Consider the following 11,981-nt stretch of genomic DNA (forward strand, 5'->3'; position numbering starts at 1 on the left):
AGATCTTGTTGTTTAAAAGTGTGTGGCAGCCCATCCAAGCCAGGGGCCATGTTATATCCTCTGCACCTGATGGCAGCCGCCAGAGTCAGAGCCTGGCATCTCCACCACTTCCGCCTTCTGCCATGCAGGTCCCAACCCTGTCTCTGTTCTCATTGCACAGATGAGCCAGCCCAGAGCTCTGCATGGCCATGAGAAATTTCTTGCACTCCTATAATGAGATGGCATTGTGATGAAATACTTTCTCCCTGTCATTTGAGTGAATCTTCTCAACAACACTAGGAGATAATGATGATTGAATTGAACAATTAAGAGTTCTGAAGCCAAAGCACTTAACAATGGCAGGAAAATCATCACTTTTTAAAATAATTCTCTTTGGAGATGGTGGAGTTGGGAAGTTATCTTATGCACAGATATATAATTAATAAGTTTGATATCCAGCTCTTTCATACAATAGGTGTGGAATTTTTAAGTAAATATTTGGAAGTGGATGGACATTTTGGTACCAAGTAGAATTGGGACACAGCAGGTCAGGAGCGATTCTGAAGCCTGAGGATGCCATTTTACAGAGGTTCTGACTGCTGCCTGCTTACTTTTAGTGTTGACAATTCCAAAGCTTCCAGAACTTAAGTAACTGGAAGAAACAATTCATATATTTCTCTGATGTGAAAGAACCCAAAAGCTTTCCTTTTGTGATTTTGGGTAACAAGACTGACAGCAAACAGCAGGTGTCTGCAGAAGAAGCCCAAGCCCGGTGCAGGGACGGCAGCGACTATCCTTAATTTGAAACAAGTGCAAAAGATGCCACAAATGTGGCAGCAGCATTTGAAAAGGGGGTTCGAGGAGTTCTTGCTACCAGGGATAGGTCAGATCACTTGATTCAGAGAGTGATGGTCTGACTTCATCGAAACCATTGGTCAATCTTCATCGAAAGCCCAAGCCTAGCTCATCTTAATGTTGATTGTTAAAGACATTGTTGATGCATTCTGAACAACTTACAGGTACACACAAAATCAACATGGGGATGGACAAGAGAATTAGCATTTGCAGCAGTGTATCATCTACTAATAAAATTAAACTAATGTATAGTGCTGCTTCAATATTTGGTGGGAGAAGGAACACATCCACTCGTGGAGGAGTCTATTTACTGAATAATGGCATCTTACATTTATAAATTGCAACAGTTGTTTAACAACATTTCTTTAATTTAAATATGTAAGTCACATAGTTAATAAATGAGATGATCAAGACTTTAATTACAATTAAAACAAGAAACTTGACTATTCTAGAAATTATGCTTGGATTTTTTCCTAGGAAAATGGAGAACTACTTTTCATATGTGTATCTTTTTATGCAATTAGCATTGAATTCTTGGTTCAGGGAAAATACATCCAAAAGCAATAGCATTAGATATTAAATATTAAAATCTAATGTATTTGAAAAAGAAAAGTGTGTGGCACCTCCTCCCTCTCTCTCTTGTTCCTGCTTTCACTATGTGATGTACCTCCTCTCCCTTTACATTCTGCCATGACTGTAAGCTTCCTGAGGCCTCCTCAGAAGCAGATGCCCCTATGTTTTCTGTACAGCCTGCAGAACTGTAAGCCAATTAAACTTCTTTTCTTTATAAATTGCCCAGTCTTAGTATTTCTTTATAGCATTGCAAGAATGGTCTAATATAATAGGTATTATGTAAAATTCTAAGTTGATCATTATATTCAACATAATGTTTTCTTCTGTTTTACAATTGACATATCAATTGATATATATAATAGACAGAAGCTTTTCCAGAACTTTATTTCCTGTCTTTGCCCACCTGTTTTCTCTTTTGCCAAAAGAAGGAAGAAGTGTGAATCTGATAATTCAAAGTTCAAGAACGTTAATTTGGACATGTGACTAGTTGGCTAGGCTGCTATTATTACTAAGCATAAATCTATATAGTATTTCTTAATTTACATTCCTCTCTCACATGCAGGATGACTAAATTAAGGCAGAACTGGTTCTTCAAGGTAGATCAGGCACATTATCCTTTTTTTATCCTATTCTTTATTTTTTTGCCACATTGTATTTTTAGAGAAAATAGACTGTAATCTATGAGAACCCTTTGTTTCTTTTCCTTTCTTTAGGTGGCTGCTGAGAATGTAGTTATAAATGTACTTTTGAATACAGGCCTTAAAAATCTGGGAAGTCTTGCCTTCCCAGATTTTTCGGTCTTAATCACTGATGTTGATCCTACTATACCACATTTGGGTATGGGCATTAGGCTCATTTTTAATAAAGCATTAATTGATTTCCCATTTCTCAGGAACTCCAAGGAGAGGAGAGATAACTTGCAAGACAAGACTGAGATGTTATTAAGTATACTATCAAAACTATTAAGTATACTATCAAAACACCATTTATACTTTTTGAATACTTATCTGGAAAAATACAAGTTAGAACTTTTTAACACTTTACCAAGATACTGTTTTGACCTTCCCTTGGTGTGCTATCTTAACCAAGACTAAAGACTGTTTAGAAGTAACAGACTCAGCCTTGTAACCTGAAGATAATTAGATCAGATAAGTTATACAGTGAGCAAAAACCAAGAACAGACAGAAAAGAGACTTAGAGAATCCTGACAAAAAGGGCTAACCACAGTTTACTACTTTCCAAGACTTGGACTCTTGCCATCATATGCACTTCATTGCTATGTCAAGAAGCAAGTCCTGATAGAATTGCACAATAAGATCTGAACAGTATTCTTACTGACTGCAGAAAACTGGAGATTCTTTATAGAGTTAGAAAATAATTTAGAATTTTTATTAGTTTCCTATTGATGCTGTAACAAATTACCACAAACTTGGTGGTTTTAAAAAATGTAAGTTTATTATCTTGTACTTTCGAAGGTCAGAAGTTTTCAAATCAAGGTGCCAAGAGGTCTGAGTTTCTTTTGGAAACTCTAAGAGAAAGTGAATTTTTCTGTCTTTTCTGGTTTCCAGAGGCTGTTTGCATTACTTGGCGAGTGGTCACTTCCTTGCATATCTACAGTCTTTGCATCCATTGTTACTTCTCCTTCTCTTTGACCTTCTTGCTGGCATCTTAAATGAACTTTCATGATTACATTAGTCCTATCTGAATAAGCCAGGTCAATAATCACATCTCAGGATGCTTAACTTAATCCCCTAGACCAAGGCCTTTTTACTGTGTGAGTTAACATATTTACAGATTTATGGAATTAGGAGGGGTGCAATTTTAGAAGGATATTATTCTATGCAATGTCGTATACAATTTTTTATCAGTAGCTGGTCAGTATACTTACTGCCCCAATAAGACTGGAAGTTATACTTTTGATTTAAAAATTACTTGGCATCCTATTTAGCAACAGTGTTTTCTAAAATTTATAAATCAATAAATGAGATTTCTAAAATAATATATCTTTAATGACACTTAAATTTGACAACCAATAACTGCTACAGCTTTAAATATTGCATTCATACCTTCACATCTGGTGATATAAACTGCAAGATTTGTCTCTGAATCAGAATATTCAGCAAAATAAAACAATTTACTACAAGTGTTTGTCCCTTTAATGTGTATAATTTTATGCTTCCCCTTCAGCTCCTCAACCTTTAACACTTAGGCTTGACTACCAATCCCGATATTGTACATCTTTGTTTTCTCCCAGATCTTGCATATTCACATAAAACAAGTAAAAGTTATAGTTTTCACAGGAGGGAGTTTTAGCAGATGAAATCTATTTTTTGTGAAAATGAATATTATATATTTTATTATATATACAAATGATAGTATACATACAGCTATGTAAAAACTAGTTAACGTAGTAGAAAAAGCTATAATAATTTATTAGCACAAGTATGAGATCATATATTAGTGCTCATTTTGCTTGGAGTTTAACTTTTGTCAAATTGCTTAAATGCCTTAAGCCTAAACTTATTTGAATTATAGATATGTGCTACCTAAGAATATTTGTGTAATGTTCAAGTAAGAGCATGTGTGTGAGCTTAGAACAGTAATTAATACTTGATAAGCCTCAATAAATTATAATCACTATTATAGAAAATCACAAATTTCTTCCCTGTATCTACAGAAAGTCCTGTACCTCAAAACTAAGTAATAGTAACATATTACAGAAAATGTTAAGTTCTCCAGTCACTTTATAAATTGTATACTTCCCAAAACTTCTTTAGTACAAAATGGCAAATAGTCTAACTTACTATTAAAACTCATTTTCAATTTGTTCAGTTTTGACTTGCTGTGTTAGCAATACAGTTATATAAACCAGTGTTAATACCCATTAGGCTTAATCGAGTTGGTAACAGGAGTAGATTAGTCACTCCTCAAAGTCATCAATTAATATTATGCTTTACATCTAATTTAGTTAAATTTCTTCAAAAATCAATAGTGCAGACAGAAATTCTACCTTTAAAATCGTTAAATTATTTGAGATTTGTAATGGTTTGTGAGCAGTCATTTTAATTTTATAGAGATGAAAACTGTCCTCACTTGAAATTAATGAACAGGGGCTATTGTAATGTACGTTTTTTGAGGTTTGTCTTTCTGGACTCAAGAAATAATAGGGGGAGAGGACGGGTAGAATGCGTAAACATTTGTATTCTAGATGTTGTAACTAGCAATAATTAAAGGGCTAAATTCAAGAACTACAGAAAAGAGTTGCTGCCAACTTAGATATCAGATCCTGAGAGGTATACATTATGTCATTAACTATAGTCACCATATTATGCAGTAGATTTCAAACACTTCTTTCTCCAGTCAAAATGAATCTTTGTACCCTTTGATCAACATCTCCCCATTACCTCCCCAGCCTCTGATAACTACCATTTTACCTCTTAAAAATTCCACAATATACACGTATATCAAAACATCACATCATACCCCATAAGTACAGTTACTTGTTTAGTAAAAATAAAAATATACATTTTAAAAAGATCATCAGAGGTGAAGTGTGCCTTCTCAGTATTTTCATTTTGTCCACCACAAACAAGCACAGCTATAGTAAATGTAGCTTGTTTCTTAACTTAGCTATTAAATTTGTTGCTTTAATATTTGTTGGTATGATGAATAAAAAAAGAGTAGATACATCAATGGGACCTGATATTGATTTATCAAAATTTTAACTTAATTGTTCATTTCTTGATGAACTTTAACTCAACCCCTAACATATTTAATTTCATCAAATTTCCATTCCAAGCCTCTTTATCACTGTTACTAAAAAATTTTAAAATTAACTCTACATAAATGTTTTTAATTATGTTCTTTTGATGGTTTTGACTTCTTTAAAAATATTAAGTCACTGAAGCCAAATTATTTAAAGTCCTTTCATAATTTTTTGACTGAAAGTGATTAATACATTTTGAATATTTTTATTTTAGTGCTCAGAAATATTTACATTATTTATAATTGGACTATCTAATATTGTAATATTCAATAAAAATAGGACTTAGTTCTCCTGGCAAAAGAGTGTCACCCTTCAAGTGATCTACAAAAAAAATTTATTTGCACAGTTTCATGTTAGTGTTAAATTCTCTTAGAAAGCCAGAGGTGGCCATGTAATTCCTTTAAGATGTGTTTATGCTCATACATACCTCAAAGGAACATGATGTAAATGGAAATTACTTATTTTTAAGAGGGCGCACAAGGTTATAAAAGTTGCTGAACAAAATGAGAGTGCTGACTAGGAATTATGAATTGTGTGGCAAAGCTAAGATAGCAGTGGAGTTTAAAACTAAAAATTAATAATGTATGATTGTTATCTTCTCCAGCCTTGCTAAGAATCCTAACATTATAGTTAATATTTTGGCTAGTTAAGTTACTTAAAGGTTGAGTTTTGCCATATCCAACATTGACAATGAGTCAATAAAGTTTGCCATTGAAATATCAAGTTATTATAAATGTGACAGACTATGGAATATAAACAAAGATATCAGTAAAGATTGGTTGATACTGATAGACAGATTAGAAGTTGAAGAGCCCAAGAAGATGAATAAGATTTAATGAGGTTAGTAACTAGAGTAGAGTAGAAATAAAAGAGTGAGAATAGGATGCATAATTGTACTTAGATCATAAGATTTTTAAATTTAAGACACCAGAGGTAGAACAGTTGCCAATAATGATAAAATTCAGATATGGTTGTGGAACATGAAGGATCAGATCAAATCACTCAAGAGGATATGATATAGGGATATTTGTCTGCATGGAGATTTGGATTCACCCAGGTTGATACCTACTATTGGTCTAGTAAAGCAGATCTTATTTTTAGGTGATGAACTTATTAAATGAGAAAATCTAACCAGAATATTACTAAAGAAAAAACAAGAGAGATAGATGCCATGAATCTTAAGTGCAAATAATTGGAGCTATTGCAGCTTAAGGTGGATATGTTGTTTGTTTTGAAAGCGTTTTGTTGGCTTTGGTTAAGAGCAAATAAAGTGGCTACTGCAGCACTGTGAAGACACTGAGGAGCTTGTTGACTTCATTTGGGAAGCAATCGCTGTCAAATTATCTTTAGTGAGTTAATTTATAAAGTGTTGAGTCTAAACAGATAAAGAGGAGAGATGCTTTGTTCATGGGGTGTCTTAAAATGAAGTACAAGCCTAAGGTCTATGTGTATATGAGAAGTAATCTTTTCTTTTGGACTCCAGACTAGAACATCAACTTGTGTGTATTGTGAAATGAAGTCAATAGCCAAAAGGCAGGATTAGTTGGTGCTCCCAAAATTTGGAGGCAGTAATGAAAGTATAGGTATACACTAGAACTTTCCTAATTTCAGTGGATTAAAACATGTAAATCTCTCTCTATATATTTATACAATTTGTCTGCTCTGTAGACTTTTGTATATCTACGTAGATACATTTTATAGGTATATATATATATAAAATTAATTATGTATAGCCACTGTTTCTGTTTATACCACATTGGATTTATCTGAACTTTGGCATGTAGAATAGGTGAAGCTTATTATAAATCTTTTAAGTGGTTCATGCATGAAGCACAGCATAACATGTACTAGGCAGAGGATTATTTTGAAATCCGAAAATTACGCCACTGATATTTTAGGCATAGATTACTTTTTCTTTCTTCTAAATCATGGAATTCACTTCATGTTTCCCTGTGTTTCCATAGCTACTTCACTTAATTCAGTGGTATTAAATTTATTTCAAACACATGAAGGCCTTACACAATCTGTCAAGGAAAAAGAAACTTTTCAATATTAATATACATATAGGAGTTACCTTTTATGTGAATTCTTTGATAGTAGGATTTCAATAGTAGTAGATACAGTGAAATCAATAAAGGTCAGAAAAAAGATTCCTTTAGCAAATATTACTAGGAAATGGTAAAAATGTATATCATAAAGCAGAATTTAATCTTGATGTTCTAAATTCCTGCTCTATGAGGTTATTTCATTATTGATATAATAAATCTTTGATTGAAGAGGTCAAAAAACTTGGAAATAGCTCCAAAATCTATTTTCCAATGATAGTAAAAATAATAGCCAAAGTATGATATTATACTCTTAAGCATATGTGTAAAATAGCAATAAGCTAATATTCTTGAATTACCTTGAAGAATATTTGAGCCCCATTTAGAATAGTATCATAGACAATAAATGGCAGGTTGGAATTTTGCAAATCTATTAGAATGTATATAAGGAAAGCATAATTTAAAGGAAAAAAAAACTCCTCAAATCAACTATCTCTACATGTAGAGAATCTATCAGCTGCTGTGTCCTTCCACTGAAAATTAAAGAAGAATTAGAATTAGGAAAATTCTCAAAGCAGAATGAAAGGAACAATGAGAAAGCCTATAAAAGTGACTAAAAATGTACTTTAGTTCTAAAAATGGAAAATATTAAATATATCAGTTATTTGGCTATTTGGCTATTTGTACTTTATAATCATTACTTAATATATTCAAATCCAAGTGGTAATTCAGAGATTTTTTTGTTTAAATACATTTATCAGTGATATAAAAGGAAAATTACAAATAAAAAGGAAAACACAAAAATAACAAGGGAATGAAAATAATTGAATATAATCCTTTAGAAAAATCAAAAGTAGAAATGCAGAGTATATTTTTGAAAAGCATTAGTATATAAGAAGATTAGAAAAATCAACCAGTGATGAGACACACAATTGGGAAACCAAAAAAAGCTGAGAAAATGGTGTTTAAATTTAATTTTTTTATCAACTTAATCATGTATCTTTACATTTCATTTCAATGTGTAATTAAAACTGGTCATGTAAATTTTCCATTTAGTAAGCTATTCACTAAAAAATGTTCCTAAAGCTCTCCAGGAAGAACAAGAAAAATGCTTAGAAAAGTTGAAAATTAGATTCAAGAACCATTTATTTCTTCCTAGGTAACAGTGGCTGAAATTGAGAGAAAGAAAAATGGCCTGAGTTACTATTCTTTACTTATGAACTAGGATGCATTGCAATAACTTTCTTCTGAAGAAATTAAAATTACATGCTATGGTAGTATATTCACAGCTAGAATATGTCTTAATTTTTTTGTCACATGTTACATTTTGATAAGTTAATTTGCCAAAGAAAATGTATTTTGTCAACCCAAAGTATATTAACTTATGTGTGTATAGGTATATGTGAGTGTGTGTTTATGTAGCAATCTCTTCCCACATCTGTTTAATTAATTAGGCATTTTTTTGTCCTTACTTTGTACCTTGTTTATGCTACTGGAGGCTCACAGGGAGTTAAAAGAAAACCCTAATTACCTACCTAACATATTTTATAACACATGAGTGATGAGTTAATACCAAAAGTTTATTTGAAGCAAATATTGTATTTGGAGGCAAAATGTTTCAAGGTTTTATTACAGTGGTCTAACAAATATTGAGTCTTTAATGGGAGAATTGCTCACTGGAGTAAATTAAAACTGGAAGTTGAAGCTGCAAATATTCACAGAGGGAATCGGTGTATAATTTTAAATTGCCAATAGTCTGGTTTAACATTTTAGCACTCAATCATCTTGGCCGAATCAGACTTCTTGACACAGGTGCACAGCAGGAGCCTTGTAAGAACCTTATTGAAGAGGACTGGTCAGGATTTTACAGTTTCATCCTCTGTTTGTTACCAACATGTCATTTCATGTCTCAGCGAGCTTTGCTAATAATAATATAAATGAGATGTTTCAAAATACTTTGGCCTTTTTAATCACAGATTTTAATAAAACCATAAAAGTCATAATAATTTTATAGCCTCAAGGTAGAACAATTAAAAATGATATGCCTTATTAAGAACGTAAGAAACTTCTTTGATGAAACTAGAGGTTAAATTTGGAGGAGTTTAGATATTTAGTAAACTGTAACACTAACATTTAATCAAATTAGTTGGTAATTTTGAAGACTGGAGCTTAGGTTATAAAAGTTTCCTAGTCAGTATGTTTTTCTATTTTACGTGATGTCATACTAGAGTAATTATTGGCATACTCAAGTAATTATTTGCATTCTCATACAAATTTTATAGAGATAAGTATGTTGGCTCTAGAACTAAACTGCTTGGTCTTGAATCCTACTAGTTTCAATTACTGTCATTACTGCCCATAGAACCATTGGTAAGTTAAATAACCTCTCCGTACTTCATATCTGTCATCCATGAAATGGGAATAAAAACACACCTCAAAAGAATTAAATAAATTACTCCGCCTAAGCCTGGAACAATAAGCACTAGCTATAATTGTTATTTTTTGTTATTATTGTTACTTCATATTCAAGAAAATAAAAGGAAACTGTGGTTATAAAATGTGTTGGCTATCACAAACTGTTGTAAGTAGCTTTAACCTGTTTTTAAGAGTCCCGATAATACATTTATTGATTGGAACGATTTTCTTTTTTCAAAGGGAAGAAAATGAAACAAACAAAAACAAAATTTAAAAAATAAACAAGCAAAATGGATATTACATTTAAACAGTGCAATTCAGTTTACAATCAGTTCTCTGTTCTAATTTGCTGTTTTCCAGACAGCACATTATAAGCAAATCTTCATTTTTAATGATAGCGCTCAAGAACCATCCATGTCTAAATAAGCACTACATTTTAAAAATATATTTTCCATATAAATGGAGGCTTATAAATCTCTTATCAGATTTCCATACCCAAGATGAAATAGATGTACAGCTTACGACATGCACACTGCAAGAATTAACTGAAGTTAAAACAGCACTATATCTATGAAATTCTTTAAATTTTGAAAAACCATCATTTCTCTCATTGTTCCTTCTGTATATTTCCTAGTAAACTCTACTCTGCTTCCTTCTGATAAAGTTGAAAGTTATAGAGGTCAAGCTCAGTGATTTTGACATCACCTGTACTCTCAGAAACCAGAGATGCAATCTCAGAGGAGGTGATTCAAGCTCACATATTTTTTCAAGACAAAAAAGATGGAATTGCATTTAGTATGAGTTTTCTGTAGTTTGAGAACTATACAGTTGACTGAATTGAGCAAAAATACTCATCCTCTGCACTTGTCTTGTATGGAATAATGCTTACAAGCTGTTTCTGTATTGGTTCTTTCCATAGTTATGCAAATACTTGCCCCTATTTAAATTTTTTTTCTCATTTAAAATTTTTATATCACAGAATGTCACACTATATTTTCTACATTGGTAATTGGTTACATAACCTATAAACACACTTGTTGACTAACCAAATGTAATATTATCTGAATCCTCCAATACCGAATAATAAAAATTCACAAACCAAATTTTTCCTAGATACAGCAAATTCTACCATACATAATGTTTCTTCTCAATATATAAGTCAACAAAATCACGCTTCTAATTCTGAAGCAAAAAACTCATACATATATGCATATGTACTCTGGCATTTCTCTTTTACCTGGATGACAAATTAAACAAAGAAGCAGATTTTTTTTATAATGTTCCAAAGTCCAGATAGTAATGGCAACCAATTTCTAACAGACCTTGTGGTTTTCATCACTATAAAGCAGAGACATTTGTTTCAGTGTGTCTAAAGCATTTTGCCTACTCAGTGCAATAATCTTTACGGCTCATATAATATTGAGAGTTTCCACAAATGAAAGTCAACTTCATTATTATAGAAAACTTTATGTGGTTGTGTGTGTGTGTGTGTGTGTGTGTGTGCTATGAGAAAGGACAGCTTTACTACATAAACGGTTTTAGAAAGCCGAATTTTACCTTTTAACACTGCCCTAATCTTGGTGATATCTTGTTTTCTTAGGGATACTTTGAATGGCATTTTCCCAGAAAATGCAAGGTCTCACACTGATTTTAAGAAAATTGATCCAATTTAGGAAAGCTATTATACTTTATTAAACTAAGTTTTTTTATTACATTATATTAATTAATTCTGATTGTGGAATACAGATATAGAAATAAAGCAGAATTTCTGGTTTCATTTAAGATGTAGAAATCTGCAAGATAATATTGCTCCTATACTAACAATAAAAATAGCCAGTGTTCTACAAAATAAGTTTCCTTGAACCCATCAGAGAGCAGAGGACATACAGCAACTAAGCGACATAAATTCTATCCAGTGACAAAACGGAATGCGTATTCATTTCTCTTTGCTAAAATACAGGAGAAAGAGGTTACCATAGAAGTGAATGAAATAAAGTTGAGACAAAAATGTATTGAATTCCTAGAGTGAGTATGGATTAGTGTGTCAGATTAGAATAACTCAGAGCTCTAGACACAGAAGAGTTCACTCCCAATAATAAGCTGTCTCCATGGATCTCTGCCAGGTGCTAATAAAAACATTGTAAGCAGGAAAAGAGACCGGAAAGAGCCCCGGTTAATGGCAGGAGCAGACATGTAAGAGGTGACCAGCTGCTCCTCAAATAGTGACACAAAATACTGCCCACTTCCTTAAATCCTCCTCTTACAAAGTAAAAAACCCAAACTGCCTCAACAGGGGTATCATAACCTTTCACCACACACCAGTCTGCTGGGGGAATGTAGAAACAAAA

At 32.4% G+C, this 11,981-nt stretch overlaps 1 pseudogene; it reads left to right on the top strand.

Annotated features, from left to right (window-relative positions):
* The first annotated feature begins 335 nt into the window (after positions 1 to 335).
* On the top strand, positions 336 to 896 carry LOC100606280 (annotated as a pseudogene).
* The last annotated feature ends 11,085 nt before the right edge of the window (positions 897 to 11,981 follow it).

The sequence above is a fragment of the Nomascus leucogenys genome, chromosome 2, assembly GCF_006542625.1.
Source record: "Nomascus leucogenys isolate Asia chromosome 2, Asia_NLE_v1, whole genome shotgun sequence".
Taxonomy (NCBI): Eukaryota; Metazoa; Chordata; class Mammalia; order Primates; family Hylobatidae; genus Nomascus; species Nomascus leucogenys.